Raw genomic sequence first — 25187 nt, forward strand, 5'->3', positions numbered from 1 at the left:
AGGTGTCGCAGGCTTGTTGACAAAACAGAGGATGGAAGGTGCCCACTTGAACTCTACTTCGCTCAGTCCAGACGGTTGTTATGCTGATGCGCTGAGGAGACCGCACTGTGGTTGATCCCAGAGCAGGCATCGCAGCCGTTGTGTGTGCTGATGCGCTGAGGAGGCAAAATAAGCTGAGCCCTGGAGCCAGCATTACACTTCAGCCATCAACATCAGGCAGAAGGATATCAACATCATCAGATGGAAAGAAACGCAAATGGATGGAGATACAGATGGATCACTTTACTGTAAAGTTTACTGTCTTAGTTGGTGCTTATCTTGGCGAAAGCCAAGTTCAAATCAACATGAATTTTTAACATCTACTCTCATGTAATGGAAATCATTTGTTATTGTTATTTGTTTTCTTAGCGGGTACCCTTATACGGGGCGAGTTACAGAGGTTGCAAAATAGCACTATATAGTTAATGTGTATTTTAGTTTATTTAAGTTATTTAGGTGTTTATGTAGGCTCACTTGAACCAAGTTATAATATCACTATACATTTGTGCAGCGATTTTGAACTTTTCCAATAATCTGAATGTGGCGACAAGTACAAACTCGTCTCTTCATATACAGAATACTGTTTTTGTCATTTTTAATCAAGTCTCCATGTGGGAAGGTGGGCTAAAGCTGTAAACTTTTTATTTATATAGAATGCATAATAGAAGAATGCACAGAACGATTGATTGCTTGCTGCACATAATGTGCTTTAGAGCAATTAAATGATTTATTATGGGCATCTGTACCAGTTAACATAGTGGCCGTGTTACACGATAGACATGTACACGTGACACTGCATATAGTATTTGTTTGGATACCTCTCCCTCCATGAAAGTGTTTAATCTTCACTTTCACAATAGGTCATATCCGTGGTATATTAGGAAAAATAAAACATCAGGTCACATGTTGTAGTTCACACAACGTGTGGTATTTGAACAACTACCATAGACATAAGTATTTTAAAACATTTGTTCATGAAAAAAAAAAAGTACTGGGATCCCTGCTTCAGTATTGTGTGGGTCCTCCTTTTGCTTTTATTACAACCATTCCAGAAGTTTTATCTCCTTCAATGGTAACATTTTATTTTGTATAATGTTTTGATACATGGCTGCATTCATTCACTTTTCAATCAAATCTCTAGTCCCTGCACTGCTAAAACACCCCATATCATGATCAGACCACCCTGTTTAACTGTTACATAGACACATACTCACAGACACAAAAATAAGTTTTAAAAAATATCTTTTTGTTAGTATAATTTATTTTTGTGAGGTTTAAATCATTTGTCAAACGTTTACTTTTTTTTTCAAAAATGTTGTTCTTGTCATCCTCACTTCTACAACAAAAGTCTCCATTAGTGATATTTCAGGAATAATGTGAAAATGAGTATGTAAAGCTATGTGAGAACTCATTCTTCACCTAAAGTTATTAGATTGTTGTATTATTTTTATGCTGTACACCAGCTGTAGCTCAGTTTAAAAATACTTATTGTACCCTAACTTAATTCCTGACCTTGCTTTATAATTTGAAAGATATCATGCAGCATACCTTAACTTGCTTACTATCTATGAGAAGATTTAGTTTCGGTTTATCTTAGAGAAATTACAAACAAGCAGGTCAATTACAGTGAGAACAAAATATATAATAACCGAGTACGATATATTTTAGTTTTAACAGAAATCAAAACGATATTGAGAGGTAATATTTTTCATTATGAAAAACAACTGCTATCACTCTCAACTACCGTTCTCTCTCCTCTTCTTGTACCGCCCCATAGCAACCAATGCACACTCCTGATTTACTCCCCTGACCTAATAAAATACTGCAGCGTTTGTAAAGCATAGTATTATTAATAAAGGCTTCCATTGTTTTCACCAATTTAAAATAAATGATGTGGTGCCAAATTTAAGTAATACAGTATATCATATCACAAAATACCATAAATTAATACTTAAGCCCATTTACATTTCTCAATTAATAACAGACATAAAAAAAAAAAAAAAAAAAAAAAAAAACATTTAAACATATAAAATAATGCAATAAAATAAAAACAAAAGGTGTAAAGGGTGGTTATGGGAAGGAAAGGACAACATATTTACAGGTGGTGAAGTTTAATTCCATGCTGGAGGTTTTTTTAGGAATATATCGTTACCTGTGTCATTCATATGGACACCACCCCCTCTTAAAAGCCCAACCTGATCATATTTAATTTCAGGATGCCGTATTGAATCCCCCTTCCCCCCCTTACAAAAATTCTCACTTCTCTTTTGTGAAAATATAATGATTATTTGTGAACACAATTGTTTTATGAACCGACAAAGTAAAAGATACTCTACCTTCAAATCTGAAGTTTTTGGCAAAGACTTTTTTTCTCTTCTTGTCCAGGTGTGTTGGGCACTGTCCTTTTGACAGAAAGTTCCTCACGTTATCCAGAGATGAATGAGAAGACTCCATTAGTGCGAAATACAAAATAAAAATATGTGATCCATCAGTATATTTGTAACAATAATGTTTTTTTTAGAATTTGGGTGAAACAATTTTATTTTATCTAGTCTTTATAAAGTATTCACAGCTGCTTACTCTTCATACTGCAGTAGTTATGTACATATTAGAGACAGTTTTTTGTTAGCTTTAAATATATGTCTGGAAATAATTATAATAGGTAACATTTCTATGACAGTACAAAAAGTTTGGTAGCAATATTACAGTGTGTGTAAAAGAGAGAAGGAACAATAATAACTGCAGAATTTGTAGCATCCTGCCATAGACCCAGAGTCCAGTTGTAGGATTTGTTGAATCTGGTCTTATGTATGTTTGTGTTGTAGCTTTGGCAATACTTGATCTGCTTGTCATGCCAATAAAGCGTTTAACTTGAACTTGTATTATTTGTAGGTGTTTCTATAATCAAAGCATAGTATACTTAACATTAACAAAAAAAAAACGTCTCGGATATGTACATAACTACTGCAGCCTGAAGAGTACCCATAAGCAGCTGTGAATACCCTATTAAACACTTTAAACATTCAAAATATTACACATATTTTACATGGTGAAATCTCGTCAAAGTCAATCATTTTAAAAATGTATAAAAGTAAAGTATGTTTAATTATAGATAAGCTACAAATAAAAAGAAACATTACCTTTTAGAAATGCCACTGGAAATAAAAAACGTCCGTTGCAGGCTAGTAGTTTAAGAGCATCTTCACAGATGTAACCAATAAAAAACAGAATAATGTAAACTATATCCAATCCAATTATGCAAATAGCGTTAAAGGTGCAGCCAATGAGGAGATGAAGTTTCTTTCCTCGCGTGAATGCAAGACATGCTGAACTGTCAACATATGTTAAACATAAGTAAATTGCACAATATATGCTTACTAATTATTGATGAAATAATGCATTTATGTATTTTACTAACGTTTGAAACATGAACAACTTCAACTCAGTACCGACGGTTTATTTTCTTCTTCTTCTTTTTTCTTCTTATTCTTCTTCTTCTTCTTCTTCTTCTTCTTATTATTATTATTATTAGGTCATTTAACAGGCGATTCTATCCAAAGCAACTTTCAGAGGCTAGGGGGTAGCTATGAATCAACAACTGTTGACCTCGGTACGTTTCATCCGAAGGACGGATTAAAAATGTAAAATGACATATTGTTTTTTTAACTCTGGTGTGAGAGTTTACCAGGTCTTTGTAAACTATGTGGTAAGGTAAAGTTAACCGCTCAGATTAAATAAAAACAGCTATAGATTATATGAAACAATAGTCTATTCCTAATATAATAATGAACTTAACGTTATGTCATATTACAAAGTAGTATTATTAAAACGATATTATTTTTTTCACTTAAAATATATATTCTAAAAATACTGTCACAACATTTAAAACAATGTACTATGTAGAAAGACGGCGATCACACATCAAATACAGTTTGACAATTAAAGTTCACAGAATGCCGACCACAACACAACCTGCCCTCTAAAGTTATAATTTCGCGCATGCGCAAAAGGCAAGCGGCTACTTCGTTTCCGTGACAACGGCCTTGGCGGTTCTAGTGTTAATTGCAGTTTTTTGTTGTTAACACTATCAAATACCTAAAAGGAGAGAAAACATTTTCAATATAATTTCATATAGATATGTACCTTGATATTTCATAGCCGTATAACCATGCCATGTCCACAGCGTGAACTCCAGTTTTCCACCTGCACTAAAATCCAATTAAATTATACTTTACTGGACGTTTCACTAACTGGACGTCCTGTGAATGTAGTTTAGCTCCGTAATCGTTTTGTTACTAGTTATATATCGGATTTAACATCTTACCTAGGATTTTTCCTTCTGTACCTTTTTTGAAGAAGTAACCGACTCTGTTACTGGCAGACTTGAGTGAATGTTTTGCTTTTTAGTTAGAAAATACCGGATTTGCAGCTGCTTCTCACTCATTTCTGAATCTTAAGTAAACGCACATAACATCACGAAGGCATGCGAATGGGAGAACTTGACCAGCCGCTTCAGGAAAATCGAGTCTCTGCTTGGTCTGGCTGGCTGCCTCCTTGTGCTCTATGCAGTGTGGAGCCCCGACTGGATCAGGGGCGAGGGTCTGTGGATCACGGGTAATGACACCTTCGCAGACTGCTGGAGGAAGCGCTCTGAAGGCTGAGTGTCCCAAGAGACAAGATGCAGGTGAGTGGGGTTCCTTTGAAATACCTCCACTTTATTGTTATTTTGTGGAAATAAATATTTGGGTTTTCGGTCAATCCTAGTACCTAGGCATTTCAGCACTGAAAAATAACAAACTATTTCTCAACTCCTTCTCAGCTTAACCAGAGTGCCAATTTTACTACTGCTAGTACTATACCGCTGTGTTCTGCCCCCTGTCTCCCTGGTAATATACTGTATCGCTGTGTAGACGCGTTCTCCCTTGCCCCCACTCTCTGACAGTAATGTTTGCTCCTCCCTTGTCTTGTGCAGTGCTGGAAGTGGAGCGCATGTTTGCAATCATTGCCTTCATCCTGGCTGGGAGCTGCAGCTGTGTGTGTCTGCTCTTCATTTTTTGCTGGTCCTCTTACACCAGCAGGTCCTACACTTCCACTTCCCCCCAGGTGAACGGGGGCCAGGTTCTCTTCCCAGGCACGCTCCTGTTGGTCATCCTCTTCCCTACAGGTACGGTTATCTGCAGCCTTGCAATGAATGCACTGCACTTCGTGATAAGCTAACACAATTATTACATACCCCATTCGTTATATAGGTCTCAAATGGGCAGATTTGAAACAAACACATGTAAATATGTTTGTTTATTTTAAAACATCTGGTACTACACTAGGTTATGTTGCTTTTCATTTTCAATCATAAGATCACTGTTATCACATCACATGTGAAATGCTACTCTTTACCACCAGTCGATTTCAACAGGCTCTATATACCGGTATTGTATTCATGGTCTCATTTAAGTTTTAGATTGAAGAGAAAAAGTCACATATCCATTGTAAACAGAGCAGTTTGTTTAGATATTGTTTCCATGTTAAAAGCATTGAGTAACTGACGCATTCAAACACTCCCATCATCTACAATGAAATGGAATGAATCCACTGCCATTTCAAGAGAGCAGTGTTGCAGCGCCCCCTGGCGTCGAGTTTCAGTTCACAGACGCAATTTCTAAAGTCTAAGAATAGAGCCACTGGTAAATCGCAGCTTAGTAAAGCACAGTGTAAACAAGAAAAGAAAGCACAGTAAATGTATAGGGCAGTATATGAATGATTAAACTGCAGAATTACTGGAAACGTAACATTCATTTTCTGTACTTATTAAATACTTACCAATTCAAAAACAAAACAAGAGATCCCATTACACATTTTACAAATGTATTAGTTAGTGTGTGTATATAGCTGCTTGTCCTCTGACCAGATATAGAATGAACACATTTTGATTAATAAAGTTTAATGAAACCTGCTGAATAATGTTACATTAACATAATAAATGACATACTGCTTTGTAGTTTTCCATATAACGAAAAACTGACAATAATTGAAAAATGTGACATCTAACATGACATGAAATATTGTTCTAGTATTATGACTTCTGGTAGACTTCTGTGATGATATAATGTTAAATAATAATCAAATTTCTTTGATTATATAATGTAAAATAAAAGTGTGTGTGTATATATATATATATATATATACACATACATACATACATACATACATACATACATACATACATACATACATACAGTGCCGTGAAAAATTATTTGCCCCCCCCGTCTGATTTTCTGCATTTCTGGATATTTTTGATACTGAATGTTATGAGATCTTCAACCAAAATCTAATATTAGATAAAAGGGACCCTGAGTGAACAAATAACACAACAGTTTCATACTTATTTCATTTATTTATTAAAGAAAGTTATGCAACACCCAATGTCCCCGTGTGAAAAAGTAATCGCCACCTTAGACTCAATAACTGGTTATGCCACCTTTAGCAGCAATAACTGCAACCAAACGCTTCCTATAGTTATTGATCAGTCTTTCACAGCGCCGTGGAGGACTTTTGGCCCACTCCTTCATGCAGAACTGCTTCAACTCAGTGACATTTGTTGGTTTTCAAGCATAAACTGCTTGTTTCAGGACCTGCCACAACATCTCAATTTGGGGTTTAGGTCTGGACTTTGACTAGGCCATTCCAAAACTTTAAATTTCTTGTCGTTCAACCATTCTGATGTAGACTTGCTTGTGTGTTCATCTCCAGCTCACGGACGGATGGCCTGACATTTTCCTATAGAATTCTCTGATACAGAGCAGAATTCATGGTTCCTTCAATGATGGCAAGTCTTCCAGGTCCTAATGCAGCAAAACATCCCCAAATGCTTGACCGTTGGTATGAGGTTCTTACTGTGGAATCCAGTGTTTGGTTTTTGCCAGACAAAACAGGGCCAATATTGACCAAAAAGTTCCACTTTTGACTCATCTGTTCACAGAACAATGTTCCAGAACTCTTGAGTATCATCCAGTTGCTTTTTGGCAAACTTGAAACGAGCATTCATGATCTTCTTAGTGAGCAGTGGTTTCCACCTTGCTACTCTGCATGAATCCCATTTTTGCCCAGTCTTTCTGATGGTGGAGTCATGAATACTGACCTTAGCCGAGGCGAGAGAGGCCTGCAGATCCCTGGATGTTGTTCTAGGGTTCTTTGTGACTTCCTGGACGATTTTACGCCTTGCTCTTGGAGAGATTTTGGTAGGACGGCCACTCCTGGGAAGATTCACTACTGTCCCAAACTTTTTCCATTTGGACAATATGGCTCTGACTGTGCTTTGGTGGAGCCCCATGCCCTTAGAAATGGCTTTGTAACCCTTTCCGGAGGTCTTCAGGAATTTTGTTTGATCGTGGCTTGATGTGCCTCTAGAACCTGTGTGCTGACAACTTCACTCTGATGGTAAGGGCCAAGGTTAGTCAGATTTATATTGGGAAGGGCTGGCCCAAATCAAGCCTGATTGTTAACCAAAGTATTCAAACAGCTGACCCTAATTATCCCTTTAATTGGGTTGAGTTAACTAGGGGGGCAATAACGTTTTCATTTCAAATACTTTTTCACGGCACTGTATATACACATAGTCTGACTTCATTATCACAAACCCTCCTGGGACCTGGAGAAATGTTCGTTATATCAGGTTGTTCACTATAATAGGGTTTGGCAATTTTCTGTATCAGAATAATGAAGAAAAGCCCAAATTCAATTGAACATCTTTATACAGTATACAGTAGTTCTTTCAAGACAACTTCACATTGATCAACATTTAAACTGTATATTTAAAAGAAAACAGTAAAGAAATGAAAAAAATAAAAAGTACACTTACATGCTGAATACAATAATTACGTGCCCTTTCTCTTGAAAAACATATCCAGCGTAGATTGCTTCATATTTTTCATGCTTTTCTCAATGCACGCTGTTTCAATCTTGTTACCGCCTCATGCCTGTTGCCATGGTTGCAGTTTGTGTGAAGACGGCAACATGATTCGCACTACAATAGGTTATCTATGAATCAGCCTTATCTTCGAATTAGCCTGCCAAGATTTTTGTTTTCACTGAGAGTAACACATTCACACTGGAGAAAGTTCAATGTCAGTCACTACCGGGTAGATTTTGTAAAAGTGATTGTTCTAATAAGGCTAGTTTCCATAAAAAAAAAAAAAAAAAAAAAAAAAAAAATGTTTTTGCTGCTTGCTAGTAATTTTAAAAAAAGGGGGTTCATTTATTCTACCCAAACAATATCACTTGAAGTTAGGCTGTGCTGTGTGTGTGTGTGTGTGTGTGTGTGTGTGTGTGTGTGTGTGTGTGTGTGTGTGTGTGTGTGTGTGTGTGTGTATGTATATATATATATATATATATATATATATATATATATATATATATATATATATATATATATATATATATATATATATAGAGATATCATTATGTCTCTGTCCTAGGTGATTTAAAACTTTTGGCCATAGCTGTAGTTTTGTAATGTATGGAACTGTGGGCAAACTATTTAGAGCAATGAAAGTGGACAGGTGAGCCAGCACTAGGAAGGGGTGGTCAGCACCTTGGTAGATGGGAATAGAAACCCCTTTAAATCGAAGTAAGACCCTGTGTCTTGTATCTGGCATTTCCACAGACCACAATGTGCTAAACAGACTCGTCGTCAGTAAAGATCACTGCCACAGCAGGGCCTAGGGGCTCAATGGGACGACTACATCAAGATTTTTGGTGAGTACATTCTTTTTAAAAAAAGGAACTATAGTTCCTTTTATATAGAAGTATAGAAGAAATCTATACTAGGAGCAACAGTGACACCTTGTGACCAGACAGGAATAATGCCACAGTCACTGCCTCACCATTCCAAGGAATTAGCTCTGGAACATGTGATCCTTCTATAGCGTATTCAGTGTATAAACATACACAAGTGAAACTGTTATTTCACAAGATGTTCAATTTATTATTGTATTATGTTTATGTAATATAGCCAAAGAACAAACAAGTGAGTTGCTTGGTGTAAGAGATGAAATATAGCTTCTTTGTGGCTGCAGTTCTGTTTAGTCTGTTGCTGACTGTGCACATAGTATATGATGTAAAACTATAAGAAAGTAAGTCAAGTAGAGAAACGGGAAGCTTCTTCGAGTGTATAGTCTTATTGAGCGTTTTGATGTTATAGATACAATGCATTGATAATTGCAGAAAATACAAAACAATTTGTGCCTAAACGTTCCCCAAACCAAAAATAATTCAAGTGACTATTTTTATATTCAGTTGTGTATACATGAAATTTACAAACAGTATACCATAGGAAAAAACATTATTACAAAACACGCCTTCCAAGCTGGACGGGTCACAGAGGCCTCCCTGTTTAACAAACATGAGGCCCTTGGAACACTTCTTGTCGGGCTAAAAGTCAGGCCAGATTAGGAAGGAATGTGCAAAACACCACAAAGCTATATTGTGATCTTACTGTAGTTAACTGGAATGAAAGGGTTTCCATGTGTCAGGACAACGCAGTGCTCACTGTAGCTAACTGGAATCAGGATTGCCATGTGTCAGGATAACGCAGTGCTCACTGTAGCTAACTGGAATCAATGGGTTTCCATGTGTCAGGACAACGGCAGAGCTGTTTGTCCTGTAATAATGTTTTTCTTTAATTACTTATGAATCACCCTGTGTATAAAAGGTTAAAATGAAAGTCCACATTTGAGCAGTTTTGCCCTGCTTGGTTCCAGGTCTCACTCTGTAATGCACCCTTCCTTTCTTTCAGGTCTTTTCTTCCTCATCAGCTGGTCTCTCTTTACTAGACACCACAGAGATGAGATCGCCGGTGACATCGCTCAGCTCGGCTCTTGCTATTGGCTGGGAGCCCTGGCTTGGGTGTTGCTGCTTGTGGCAGTGCCTGTCACCTTCGTCATTGAGCAGTTTGTCTGCCCTGACCCCCCGGCAGACACTTCTGCCTTGCTGGAGCCAGGCCGCCCCTCACAGCAGAGAACTGGAGCAGGGTCAGTGCACAGGGTGGTGTGATCAACCTCAGAAGAAAGGGACACAGCCTTAGAATCAGAACATTACAAGAGACCCTTGCTAATGAACGTGAATCTCTTACCTACTACTGCCGCAGTGAAGAGATCACGTGGAGGGATATATCACAGGGCAGATTCATCTCATTTGTACTACTTTATGTTGTGTACTATAGTTATGTGTTGTAAATCCTTGTAATACATAGACAAACATCAAAGCTTGGCTGCTTATGACAAGTAGTTATGACATTTTAATTTCTAAGTTCTAATTTCTAGGTAAAAAATATAGCTCCATTTGGAAATCTATGGCAGTTTAACTGCAATGAAAGGGCAGACACAGCATCAGCACTATCACTATTAAAGCAATGTAATGGCACTATAGCTTAGCATTGTACTGCTGTTAAAACCTGCTGGTAAACTGTGCATGTTTGTATACTTTAGTCATTTAGCTCCATGGTAATCGCTGGCCATTGATTTTGCATAGAATATTTTGTTAAGTCGGTTTACACTAAAATAGCAGTTATGAACCAGTTGCATTATAGAGTGGATACATTAGAGCAAGTTCAAGATATGGTTTTACTTCAGGTTATTGTAGTAACGAGGTCTGTCATGCATAACTAATGTTAATGTTGCAGGATTATTTGTAGCTGATTGTGAAACTCTGCATCTTTCGCTACTGTCTGGAATGGTACTTTGGGGACTGATTCCCTTTAAGCAGGTAAACTAACTGGGGACTACCAAGAAACAGACAAAATGCATGTACACATGTTACTTTAGACTTTTGTAACATTGACTTTTCATTTAGAAAAATCTAATATCTGTAAAACAAAGCATGCTATGATTTGCTGTAAATGCAGAGCAAAACTGAGAACAGTTTTTAAAGTTCTGTAGGTTCTGGCCTCTTCAACCCCAGGTGCTTATTGGATCGTTTTCATTTTGCAAGAAGATATAGATTGTTATTGTGGAACTTTGTATGATGAATTTCCACACTGATGAATATGTGTACATTACAGTGCGGGGTCATAATTTGAAACCCCCCTGCCAGTGCTTATAGATCCAGCTGCTGGCCCTGCACTTCGAGGAGAAAGAGGAACTGATCTGATGAGGCCTGGTCAGCAGGGGGGACCGTGACAAATACATGCCCGGCCTGCCATCAAGGGGACTGCCTGTAACAAAGTGGAGGTTGAAAGTATAACTCGTATTCTCTGGGGTTTCAATGTTATGGAGGAGGAATCCAGGCATGGAACAAGCCACTGTAGAACTGCAGGAGCTGGGAGAGGTCCAGTTTTGCAGTGTCCAGCAGGAACATGTGTCTATCATACTCCAGCCCCTAACTTATCTCAAAAAGCAAAGACCCAGGGCCTCTAACTCACTGTCTCTGTGGAATACAGTAACTTCTACAGGACCTGCAGCTGGAAAACTGCCACTCTGCTGGCCAGATCAGTCAGGCCCTGCGCCCCTCCTCCCATGGGAGGTACAGTACACCCTGCCGAAGCCATTGCATCCCGTCCCAAAAGAACTGCACCAACTCGTTCTGTAACACTCCATTGACCCTTGAGGCCCAAAAAAAAGCACCGCAGGTGGCTCCACACAGGCCATATGGTGCCACAACATGGAGGCCACCACGTTATTAATTATCAAAGCTCTACTTCTGTGGGAGTAATCAGCGCCACCTCTGCAACCTGCTCTTTACCTGCTCCCCCCCCCCCCCCCCCCCCCCAGTTCATCAAGGATGTTGTTCTATCTGTCCGTACGAACATGCCTAGACACTTCACAGCCGCCACTGTAGTCCCGCTGGCATTACAGGGAGGGCCTGTCCCTGGCAGCAGCCCAGCAGAGTGGTCCAATTGATCCTGGTCGAGGATGCTCTCCAAGGCCTTTTGACATTGATGCAGGTTAAGCGAATCCTGCTATCCTGTAATGAAGACAGTGATGTCATCTGCATACCCAGTCACCCTTACTGATTCCACGGGGCAATGGGGTACCACCACTCCGGTCAGTAACAATGAACCATGGGTTTAATTGCCAGACAGTAAAGCATGCCCAATAGGGGACATCCCTGAAGCACCCCCCTATGCACTGGAAAAGGACAGCTCAATAACCTGTTTATCTTCAAGACATGAAAGATGTTGCTATAGAACAGCGAAATTTGGGATGAAAAAACGGTAAAATCCAAAAGCTTCTTAAATTTTTAGGAGATAGCCATGATCAGCCCGATAAAAAGCTTTTTCCTAGTCAGGCAAAATCATCCTGCATGTTGAAAAAATAGACTTATTTGGCACACAGTATGTCTGGCCATGGTGCACTATTTCCCTCATCACAGTCTTCGCCTGTTGGCCGTTGATTTTGACCAGAATTTAGAGTCCGTGCACAATAGGATAACTTGCCTCCAGTTCTTAATGCAGCAGAGGTCCCCCTCCCTGGGCAGCAGAGTGAGGACAGCACACCGGCAGCTAAGGGGCAGCTCCTCCTCTCTAGTATTCTCTTTCAGCACCTGCAGGAGATCTTCACCTAACTGTGTCCAAAAATAATTTTAAAGAATTCCACAGGCAGGCCGTCAATGCCTGGAGCTTTCCCAGTGTGCAGCACCTCCAGGGCGGCAGACAGTTCTTTTAATGTGGCGGGATGGCTGTAGGCCCTCTTCTCCCCCTGACGGACCTAGAAGAGCAGCTGTGCCTCGCTATCCTGTGAGACAATCTCTGCAGTGTACAGTCCAGAATAATACTCTAAAACACAGCATTGAATAGCTGCCGGCTGCCACAGTTCATTCCCTGAATCCGTCCTTAAACAATGAATTTGCTTGCGATCGGCTACCCTCTTCTCCAGGCTGAAGAAGTACTGTGATGGGGCATCAATGTTATTTATGTTTTGGAATCGTGAGCGCACCAGCCCCTCATGCACCCTCAGGTCATTTTAAACAATCTAAAAAATAAGTATCTTGCAAAAGTCTAATGTTAAAATGCCAAGATGAGGTAACACAACAGTGAATAAAACAATACTATGATCTGGCAGCCATTTTGGCACAATAACACAATTCTTAACACAATTAAAATGATGACTAAACATATAAAAACGATCTAACTGGGCACATGACAAATTAGTGGCACTAGCTCTCACCCATGTATACTGTCTAGTTTTAGTTATTTTATTTCTCCACACATCAACTAGATCAAAACTATTTATAATAAAAGGGCTCCCGAGTAGTGCATCCAGCAAAGGCTCTCTGCATGAGTGCAGGATGTACCCTATAGCCTGGACATCGCCGGTTAAAGTCTGGGCTATTCCACAGCCGAACGTGGACTGGAGTTCCAGGAGGCGGCACTCAATTGGCTGAGCATCGCCGGGGGGGGGGGTCTAGGTCGGCCACAATGCACCAGCGACCCCTGTAGTCTGGCCGGGTGCCTGCGGGCTTGCCTGTTAGCTGTCCAGGATCTGCATTGTCCTCCTATGCTGTAGCTCCTGGGTGGCTGCATGGTGAATCCACAGTGTATTAAGAGGCGGTCGGCTGACGGCACACACTTCAGAGGACAGCGTGTGTTCATCTTCGTGGCTCCTGAGTCAGCGCAGAGGTGGTAGCGATGAGCTGAGCCTAAATAATAATTGGGCATTTCAAATTGGGAGAAAATAACAAAAATAATTGGCAATGAATAAATGTATATATATAAAAACAAACTATTTACAATAGCAGAGAGCTCCCTGGCAGACTGGGTGTGTGGCTTTGTATGGTTCCTGCCTATGGAGTCATTTACAGGGTAGTTAAAATCCATGAAAAGCTGCAGACGGAAGGACACTACATTCCTGATCTCTGGGTTTTTAGAACCCAATGTAAGCTACATAAACCAGGCACATTATCTTTCCATAATGAATCAGCTCTCTCTCCAAGCGCTCATTTTTCATGAACGGAAGAGCATTAGAGATAGTGACTAGTAACCAGTGAAGACAGCGGCAGAACACAGATGAAAGTGTCTTTAACCACGATCCCCTCCTCTACCACTTTATTCACCAGAGTCTCGTCACTAAGAAAAATCACCACGGCTTGATTCATACGCGATGCAGACTTTACATTATTACACCCTATTATCTTAACCATGCCAGTACACACTCCTCCACAGACACATACTCTTCTGTCACTACCTTAATCCCATGTCTGCGGGACAGGGACTCAAAAGAAAACGGGGGGGGGGGTCTTCACTCGCATTGGGCCATAATGGCCCTAAGCGTTAGAAGACCACAGAGTGCGCATAAAACTAATTAAGAACAGTGCACACAAAATAAAAACAGTGCATAAAAATTAAAATACAAAGAGATACGCAGAGCGATCTCACCACTCAACCACTCAAGCAAAACGCACCACTCCCAGCATGCACCACGAGCGAGCGAGAAAGAAAGAGAGAGGCTACTGAATGAACCTATATGTTTTTTATTCACTGCTTGAGGCTGCTCCAGTAAACCACAAGCCCCAATAGCAGCGAATAGTTTATATTAGAGGTGCACGATAACACTGGTATACCAGTATATTGCGATATTCATCAGGCAATACAACAACCGATATAGTCGGCTATTATTTCGCGAGATACTCACTTACAGAACTCGTAATGCAAGCTGTGCTAACACAAAAGACACTATGGCAGAAGCACACATAGATTTTGAGCTGCTTAAATTGTGCAAAGCAAAGTCATGTGTGGAATCATTTCCTTATAAAAATAATCCAAAAAGGATGACTCTATAGCATCAACCATTGCAGTATGTTGTTTATGCAAGGCTGAAGTAAAATATGCTGGTGGCAGTGGCACTGAAACAATTTTTAAACTGGGGGTGCTGAAAGCCATTGCACAAAACTGTAACCCCTGTATATGATGGAAGCCATACAAAGCCAAGGGGTGCTGCTGCACCCCCAGCACCCCTAGTTCCAGCGCCCTTTAGTCTTGTGCGACCACCCATGTTTGTATGTCGCTAACAGTCATAATGTAGATTGTCATGGCCGTGTGTGTTAATTTTTATATCAAACGTATTTTGGTTTAATATCTTTAAGTGAAACAACAACACATGTAACTTGAGCTCTATTGTAAATTATCTAATTACGGACCGTAGAACGTACGCTGAAAATCCCCCTTTTAAAGTGGGAACTAGTCAACACTGTATAACCGTAAAAATGTCGGTTGTTAAACCGACAAAACTTTCGTAGATAAATCTTTATTTTACAACGGTAAACCGTATTTTACCATAAAATAGTACGTTTCAAAAAGATATTCGAAAGCTGATGATCCAGGTCAGTGACTTCAACACCAGATGCCCTGTATAGTATATCATGTCTGTCCGTCCCCGTCCCCCCCCGTCTTTTTTTCTGGAGCTCTGCATCCAATAAAATTGCGAATTACACAAAACGCTCAGTTATTTTTCATTCATCACCAATCTGAGAACTGTATCAGTGCAATTGTAATTCTTTTTACATTTAAGTTTTAAAGACTATCTGCTGACAGCAGTGGACAATGTCATTTTACACTGTATTCTGAATATCTTTTTTTTTCCCTAGACATACAGCATAAAAAACAAAACAGCTGTTCTGGTACTGTAAGTTGTGAGAAAAAACACATGCAAAGCAGATACATCAGTAAATAGTTTATAACATTACTTAGTAGTATTTTTTATTTTATTTTAAATAAATGTGTAGCCCTTATGTATGCTTTTGTATATATATATATAAATCTTAAAAGCAAGGTCAGTCGTTTACTCCAAACCCCAGGTCTCTGCACTTATATATAAAGCAGCTTTAGGCCTGTATTTAAAGTCATAGAATGTACTTTTGAAAAACATGTTTAATATAAAATGAAAAAAACATGTTTATAAAAAAAAAAAACATATCAAATGAATGGAGAATAAAGAGGGACATAGTGTTAATAATAAAAAAAAAAAAAAAAAAACATTTAACATAAATCAAATGGGCTTTTTAGTTTCGCGTGTGAATAACTTCTATAATGAAAATGATAAAAAGGAATATTTGGTTTTATTATATGTAGACAATTTAATTTCATAGAAATAGCTTTCAGACCAGCACAGTTTTTCAAATTGGGAACACATGCACACACTTCAGAGGATCCATCAAAAAATTAAGTGCTAGGCATTTCATATGAGAGTTTTAATTTGTCATATTACATTCTATAAAAATGATAAAAAGAATAGTTTATATATGTAGATTTATTTTGGTAGCAAAAAAAAAGCAGCATTCAACATTGAATTCCAATATGTATCACAATACATTGTAATATTGTCTTCAGTATTGCAATATATTGCAATACAGATCCTCAGGTTCCCCTTCCCAAAAATTAATTGAAAATATGAAACACTATATGACTTTTTAAATATTTTAATCATTTAAATAATAATAATATAATAATTGAAAATACTGTCGCTACAGTGCTTACAGTTCATCAAGGTTAAATTCATACAGGTGGTCTGTTTGAGCCTTGAGATACTCAAACTGTAAAAGAAGAGTTGTTTTTAGTAAAAGCACTTCATTTTTAGAAAAAATTTTTGTTTTTCCATTTTTAATTTTTCTATTTCCGATGTTGATTTTTCCTTTACTAAAAGCAGCAGTTCTCTCTGCATGTTGATGATGTCATTTGTTTCCTTCCATGCTACACTCGTTTTTGGTCTAGCTGCAGTTTTGAGTTTATATTCCAGGGCAATCAGTGGAGTTGTGAAACTAAAAACAAAAATCCTAATATACATATAATTAAGATACTTTTTTTTTTTTTTTTAATAATTTTTATGCTTTATGTTTTTTTGCAAATAGTGCAGCTACATTGTTTTATTTGGTTACATTTCTGTGATCATTAGATTTTAGAAATACTTCGTAGGCCTAATTAACATGATATGCTGACACAATTAGTTCTGGGGAGATACCTTTTACTGTTGATTTGTGCGGGGCTTGATGGAGTGGCTTGATCTTTCAAACTGTCAATTCCCCCAGTAATACCGCTTACTGTAGGGGAATCCTCACCAAGGAGATCGCATAATTTCTGCAAGACATGCAATGGCTCAGCTGGCAGAGGATCGCCTACTACAAATGAAGTAAGGCATAACCAAATGAATGCAGTACAAATATCCAATACAAGTGTGCAATTTGTTTTCGTTGCATATTAGTGTGATCTGATTGGTGGAAGCTATTAGGGCCGGGAAAAGTGATCCCGGAAAGAGACAGAAAAACTTAGTTTAGGGAGCTTTACTGTGCTTTGAACGGGTAAATGTTTCTGTTTACTAGATATTTGTGAAAGTAAAAAAATAGCAGAGGTTAACTTCTTTCATATTAGCCTACAGTTTAATTAAATTACTATATTGTGTTCACAATGTTTTGTGTTCTATTATTTACCAGTTTCTGTTGATGCCTTCTTGTATTTGCAGTACTCCTCCTTCATGGTGCTGCACATATTCTGCCAATCTTTCTGACAAGGCTGGATTTTGGCTGTTTAAACCGTACAGATGTCCATCATGCTTCATGCGGGATGTTACTTTATTAGAAAGTTTAGGACACGGTGTTTCATTTCTTTTTTTTATATTCTTCAATTAATTTTATTTTATCGTATTCAGAGAAATTGGGTTTTTGCCTTTTCTTCTCGGGTTCCATTGTATTTAACGGGGTTAAAAAAAAAACACGGATCAGAATACGTTAGTTTGTGTCGCAATTCCTAGCAACAGACAAAGTGGCCTTCTTTGTAACTGCAAGTTAAGCAGGCATTTCAGACCGTTTATGAATTCAAATCTAAGTGAGGCACTTATCTTAGTGGTGTACTTTGTACTTAAGTGAACTTAAAATAAGTTGTTTTATGAATACGGGCCCATGACAACAGGGTCATAGTGGAGATGTCAGGTCATGCTTTTACTGCAGATTGGAAACTTCAGAATTGTAACCTTGGGGGTCCCGCCAATATATCTGCCCATCTCCCTGTTTAAACCTCAAGCCATGCCCTTATTCTCTGTCTTATGTTTTTCGTTTGCTTGTCGCTGTATTTGTGTATTGCTACACAGCTGACAATGCCACTGACCCATCTTGCCCTCCACTGTGGACCTGCATCCTCAATCCCCGCTGTGCCCTCAGCGCCCGCCCCTGCTGTCAAGCTGTTAATCCTCTATTTCTTTTCTTTGCATTGGTGGCATAGTTGCAGGGAGCCAGGGTCATCTTTTGGGGGCAAGTGAAGCTCACTTCCCAACGTTAGAGGCCCAGCCACACCGGCCTCATCCTCCACAAGCCAGAGGGGACCCCCAGCCAAATCTATCATAACTCGCTTCCAATTTCCCATTCTGTCCCATCTAGGTTCCCCTTTGCGGAGCAGCAGTCTCACCTCCACAAGAGCGGTTCTCCATGAAACCCTGTACTTCCTGTCACAAAGCACTTCCTCCATGCCCAACCCTTAACCCTTGTCCTGTGAAGCCCATGATGCTGCTCTGCAAGACTGAACATTAATATTCAGCACACAGATAATGATCACATAGCCTTGTGGCTTAAAAAAGCAAACTTGAAGAAAGAAAAACAGAAATAAATCTGTTTAAATTAACAACAAAGGTAGTGTTTGCTAGTTTCTAATCAAAACAGATCATGACAGAAACCTTGGTAGTTACTTTGTACCATAGTGGCACTTGCCTTCCTGTCAACTATCACTTAGTTAGATTAGTCAATGCTTTCTAATCTCAAATGTCACAAAAACTGATAATAAGTTTTAAATACTGCAAAGGGATTTACTGTGTAGTTTAAACCTACTGAAGTCAACAAGGGTGACAATGTCATCACTGATGATGGCACTATTGCCCATTCATGATGTCATCAAATCCATTTATGGTGTCACCAGCATCATTATTATTATTATTTGTTTTTAGCAAACACCTTTATCCAAGATGAATTACAGAGACTATATGAGAATAAAAAGGACAGTGCTCTGACTGCAGGTGCTGTGCTTGCAGGATAAGGTAAGGGCTCCTAAGGTCAGCTATGTCTATGTCTGGGTTGTGAACTGTGGGGGTCTCTTGCAGCAGGTTGAGATCCAGGGGTGATGACGGTAGTGTGCCCAATGTTCCGGGCAGGGAGGCAGGTGGTCTGCACCCAGTTCCCATCCCCAAATGCGGTGCTATGCGGTCCCGGTGTATGATGACCTTCCGGCCCCTCTGTGGCAACAGTACCCTGTAAACTACCTCCCCAACCCATTCCAGCACCTGTCAAGGCCCCACCCATTTGCTGTCCAGCTTTGGGCAACTCCTCCTCTGTCTCTTGGGGCTGAACACCCCGACAGCCTCCATGGCAGTGAAGTGGCGCAGGGTGAAGGCGGTGGACTCCTGGACTGTGGATCGGCAGGCCATAAGCCCCAAGGGCAGGTGTTGGTCCCAGTCCCATTGATGGGAGGAGGTAGTCAGTGCGAGTTGGGTCACCAGGGTTCGGTTAAACCGCCCCACTAGGCCATCGCTCTGAGGGTGTAGGGGCGTCGTTCTGGTCTTCCGCCAGCAAGTCTCTGCAAAAACTCTGGCCTCAAAGTTCCAACCATGGTCTGAGTGTAATTCCTTAGGTACCCCGAACTGGCTGAAGAAATCCTCCAGCAGTGCTCCTGCAATGGTCGCTGCCTCCTGTTCCGGAATGGCATAAGCCTCTGGCCAATTGGTAAAATAATCGAGGGCCACCAGCAGGGAGCGGTTTCCCTTCTCGGACTGCGGAAACGGACCAATGACATCTACGGCAACCCTCTCCATGGGACCACCAACCTAGTACTGCTGGAGAGGGGACTGCGACCAGCCCTGGGAGCCCTTCCTGGCAATACAGACATCGCACCACCGGCAGTAGTCCTTCACATCCTGGTGGCAGCATCCCCAATAGAAGCCGTGGCGAATATGCTTCAGGGCCACCCCAAAGTGTCCAGACCCAGGGACACCATGGTGGGCAGGTTGTACCTGTACCTGCATATTTCTCGAAACCACCACCTGCCACACTGCTTCACCTGTTGCTGGCTCTACCAAACGGTGCTGCAGGACTCCATGCCGGATGGCCAGGCCGACCCATTATGACCACAGGCCCTTAGCGGTGGTGGAGAGGGGAGCGACATCTGCCCAGTCGGGTTGCCGCTGCCACTCTTGCCAGCAGAGAATCGTCTCCAGGCTCTTGTCAGCCTCCTTCCCTGTCGATCGGGGTCAGCTCGATACAGCTTGCCAGCTCTTGGTTCCCCTCGTCCACTGTCCAGTCCTGCCTCCTGGAGCCAACTGCCTGTTCTCTCTGCTCTTGCCTTGCACAATGGCCACAGCCATCAGCCTCGCAGGGCCTTCAGGACAAGTCGTCGGCATTCGCATGTTTCTCCCCTGCACGGTGATGGATGACATAGTCAAACGCCTGCAGTTGTTCAATCCACCTCGATGCTTGTCCATCCAGCTCCTTAACCCTTTGCAGTCCTATGTCAGACCAGGTCCGACATTACAATTTTCCCTTTCAACCACAGTACAGTTAGTTTTCTTCAATAAAAGAAGTCAGTTTTTCTTCATAATTTTGGTGATAAAACAAGTGATCAGGAGATGATTTATCAATATGCAAGTCTATAAAGAGGTATGTGGAAAATACAGCGAACAAGGAGTGGGACTTGACTGGAGATACAGTACTGAGTGTCCTGTTGCAATTCAATGCCTTTTAAACCTATTTTACTCAGAAAAAAATATTTTAAACAGCACTTGTAAAATAAACAATGTGTGTGAAAATAAATTGGACCTGACTCGCCTGACAAGCACTGATATTGTTACTGACGTTTGGATAAATGGAACATAAAGGGTTATTTGGAAAATGAGTGCAAACATAAAATGCTTTATTTTTAAAACGAGCACATATACAGCACGATTACCTCTTTGCAGTCTATTTATTCAGTGCTCGTCAAGCACGTCAGGTCCAATTTATTTTCACTCGCTCTGTTTATTTTACACTCGCTGTTTAATTTTTTTTTCAGAGTAAAACAGGTTCAAAAGGCATTGAATCACAAAAAAACACTCGATACTGCATCTCCAGCCAAGCCCCACCCCTTGTTCGCTGTATTTTTCACATACCTCTTTATAGACGAACATACTGATAAATCCTTTCCTGATCACTCGTTTTATCACCAAACTCCTCAATAATGCGATCCAAGTCATTATTTTATTGCTATGACATCTCAAAAAGCTTTGCAAATGTCTATGATATTCTTTGAGTGCTGGATGCAGAAGCAGCTACCTCCTTTGTTATGTCTGTGTTATCTCTGTAGTGGATGGGGCTATGAGTAACGTCCTTTTTTCGGTTTCATTCTGCTCCAATCGGTCTCACTCGGCCATTGAAAGGTTTTCTCGGCTTTTTCTGGAGAAAAAACGACTAGAGACCTGTGCTTTACATCTTTTTGATGATGTCGGACAGGGTCCGACATCGGACTGGAAAGGGAAAATTGCAATGTTGGACATGGTCCGACATAGGACTGCAAAGGGTTACACACAGTGAAAAAATATAACAAAATACACATTTCAAAAGAAATGGGTCTGTCCATATACCTATGTACAGGTGTAAACAGGTATATGTATACACGAAACTATAAAACCAAAATCATTGTTTCTGATACTACATAAAAATTAAATATAAGAACATAAGAACATAAGAAAGTTTACAAACGAGAGGAGGCCATTCGGCCCATCTTGCTCGTTTGGTTGTTAGTAGCTTATTGATCCCAAAATCTCATCAAGCAGCTTCTTGAAGGATCCCAGGGTGTCAGCTTCAACAACATTACTGGGGAGTTGATTCCAGACCCTCACAATTCTCTGTGTAAAAAAGTGTCTCCTATTTTCTGTTCTGAATGCCCCTTTTTCTAAACTCCATTTGTGACCCCTGGTCCTTGTTTCTTTTTTCAGGCTGAAAAAGTCCCTTGGGTCGACACTGTCAATACCTTTTAGAATTTTGAATGCTTGAATTAGGTCGCCACGTAGTCTTCTTTGTTCAAGACTGAACAGATTCAATTCTTTTAGCCTGTCTGCATATGACATGCCTTTTAAGCCCGGAATAATTCTGGTCGCTCTTCTTTGCACTCTTTCTAGAGCAGCAATATCTTTTTTATAGCGAGGTGACCAGAACTGCACACAATATTCAAGATGAGGTCTTACAAGTGCATTGTACAGTTTTAACATTACTTCCCTTGATTTAAATTCAACACTTTTCACAATGTATCCGAGTATCTTGTTAGCCTTTTTTATAGCTTCCCCACATTGCCTAGATGAAGACATTTCTGAGTCAACAAAAACTCCTAGGTCTTTTTCATAGATTCCTTCTCCAATTTCAATATCTCCCATATGATATTTATAATGTACATTTTTATTTCCTGCGTGCAATACCTTACACTTTTCTCTATTAAATGTCATTTGCCATGTGTCTGCCCAGTTCTGAATCTTGTCTAGATCATTTTGAATGACCTTTGCTGCTGCAACAGTGTTTGCCACTCCTCCTACTTTTGTGTCGTCTGCAAATTTAACCAGTTTGCTTACTATACCAGAATCTAAATCATTAATGTAGATTAGGAATAGCAGAGGACCTAATACTGATCCCTGTGGTACACCGCTGGTTACCACACTCCATTCTGAGGTTTTTCCTCTAATCAGTACTTTCTGTTTTCTACATGTTAACCACTCCCTAATCCATGTACATGTGTTTCCTTGAATCCCAACTGCGTTCAGTTTGAGAATTAATCTTTTGTGCGGGACTTTGTCAAAAGCTTTCTGGAAATCTAAATAAACCATGTCATATGCTTTGCAATTATCCATTATCGATGTTGCATCCTCAAAAAAATCAAGCAAGTTAGTTAGGCACGATCTCCCTTTCCTAAAACCATGTTGACTGTCTCCCAGGACCCTGTTACCATATAGGTAATTTTCCATTTTGGATCTTATTATAGTTTCCATAAGTTTGCATATAATAGAAGTCAGGCTTACTGGTCTGTAGTTACCTGGTTCAGTTTTGTTTCCCTTTTTGTGGATCGGTATTACGTTTGCAATTTTCCAGTCTGTCGGTACCACCCCTGTGTCAAGAGACTGCTGCATGATCTTGGTTAGCGGTTTGTAAATAACTTCTTTCATTTCTTTGAGTACTACTGGGAGGATCTCATCTGGCCCAGGGGATTTGTTTATTTTAAGAGCTCCTAGTCCCTTTAACACTTCTGCCTCAGTTATGCTAAAGTTATTTAAAACTGGATAGGAACTGGATGACATGTGGGGCATGTTGTCAGTATCTTCCTTTGTAAAAACTTGTGAAAAGTAATCATTTAACATATTTGCTATTTTTTTTTCTTCCTCTACGATTTTGCCATTTGTATCTCTTAAACATTTAATCTCCTCTTTGAATGTTCTCTTGCTGTTGTAATATTGGAAAAACATTTTGGAATTGGTTTTAGCTCCCTTAGCAATGTTCATTTCTATTTCTCTCTTGGCCTTTCTAACTTCCTTTTTGACTTGCATTTGCAGTTCTGTGTACTCTTTCTGTGTACTTTCTTTTTGGTCCTTTTTTAATGCTCTGTAAAGTGCCTTTTTTCGCTGAATATTTTTTTTAATTGATCTATTAAACCATTTTGGCAATTTAGTTTTACATTTAGATTTGTCTACTTTAGGGATATAATTGTTTTGCGCCTCTAGTACTACATTTTTGAAGAACAACCATCCTTCTTCTGTGGGTGTTTTCTCTATTTTACTCCAATCTACTTCTGTTAGTCTCTGTTTCATGCCTTCATAGTTTGCTTTTCTAAAATTGTAAACCTTAGCTTTAGTCTTTACTTTTGGGGATTTAAAAAACACTTCAAATGAGACCATGTTGTGGTCTGAGTTTGCCAGTGGTTCTCTGACCTCTGTTTTAGTTATTCTATCTTCGTTATTTGAAAAGACTAAATCAAGGCATGCCTCCCCTCTAGTGGGTGCCTTCACAAATTGTGTTAGGAAGCAGTCATTTGTCATTTCCACCATTTCTATTTCATCCTTCGCGCTACCCACCGGGTTTTCCCATTTTATTTGGGGGAAGTTGAAATCCCCCATTAGTATGGCTTCTCCTTTGCTACACACATTTCTAATGTCATTGTATAACAGATTATTTTGCTCACCGTCTGAATCTGGCGGTCTATAGCATGCTCCTATTATTATGCCTTTTGAATTTTTGTCTGTTATTCTGACCCATATTGATTCGGTTTTATTTTCTTTGTCCAGGTTTAACACCTGGGCTTCAAGACTGTTTCTTATGTATAGCGCTACCCCTCCTCCTCTTCTGTCCTGCCTGTCTTTCCTATACAGTGTATACCCACAAATATTATATTCGTCCCCATCACTCTCAGATAACCAAGTTTCTGTAACACCTATCACATCATAGTTACCTGTTAGTGCAGTAGCTTCAAGTTCTAGAATTTTGTTTCTGATACTTCTAGCATTTAGATAAATACATTTAATGGTTGTCTTACCTGAGTTGTTGTTCTTGTTTTGATGCGGTCTCCCTTCTGTTTTTTTGTTGATTTCTCCCCCCTTCCTTTCTAGTTTAAATGCTTCCGAACCTGCTCGAGGATCTTTTCTCCAAGTAGATTGGTTCCCTTGTTATTTAAATGCAGTCCATCCCGTCTATACAGATAGTCCTCGTTGTAGAAAGTGGTCCAATGATCAAGATAGGTGAAGCCTTCCCGTGTGCACCACGTCTTCAACCATTGGTTTTGATTTATTATTTCCAGCTGTCCATATGGTCCTTTGCAAGGTGCCGGTAGTATACCAGAAAATACCACAGTTTTGGTTTTCTAAAATATAACACTACTTCCGGTATGAGGGCTGCATTGTACTCTATGGAGGAGTGTACGCGTCTGCTAGCTGACTGTGCCTGCATCCAGGAGCTGTGTTGTAAACACAGACGCAGTTCCATTGAACACTATTGTGTAAACACATGTAAACTGGTACCTATTTGGTAAATATGTATTTTTCTAAAAGGAACATAAAAAAATAATTTATTAAATATGTTTCATATTAGATACATAAGTTGTTATCCTACCTGTCATTTCAGTTTGCTGTATGCATCTCAGTGCAGCTTGCCGTATTCCAATCAAAATGACAACTTTCAAGATG

The 25187-nt window shown here is 39.7% G+C and overlaps 1 long non-coding RNA gene across 2 annotated transcripts; it reads left to right on the top strand.

Moving 5' to 3' along the window:
- The first annotated feature begins 3572 nt into the window (after nt 1-3572).
- Nucleotides 3573-11616, top strand: LOC121294473. 2 transcript variants are annotated; one of them, XR_005946798.1, is made up of 4 exons: nt 3573-4723; nt 5012-5203; nt 8699-8790; nt 9830-11616. It is a non-coding gene; the product is annotated as an uncharacterized LOC121294473 (long non-coding RNA). The 2 variants fall into 2 exon arrangements; XR_005946797.1 differs by having other exon boundaries at nt 3573-5203.
- Nucleotides 11617-25187: the final 13571 nt, after the last annotated feature.

The sequence above is a fragment of the Polyodon spathula genome, chromosome 19 (genome assembly GCF_017654505.1).
Source record: "Polyodon spathula isolate WHYD16114869_AA chromosome 19, ASM1765450v1, whole genome shotgun sequence".
Taxonomy (NCBI): domain Eukaryota; kingdom Metazoa; phylum Chordata; class Actinopteri; order Acipenseriformes; family Polyodontidae; genus Polyodon; species Polyodon spathula.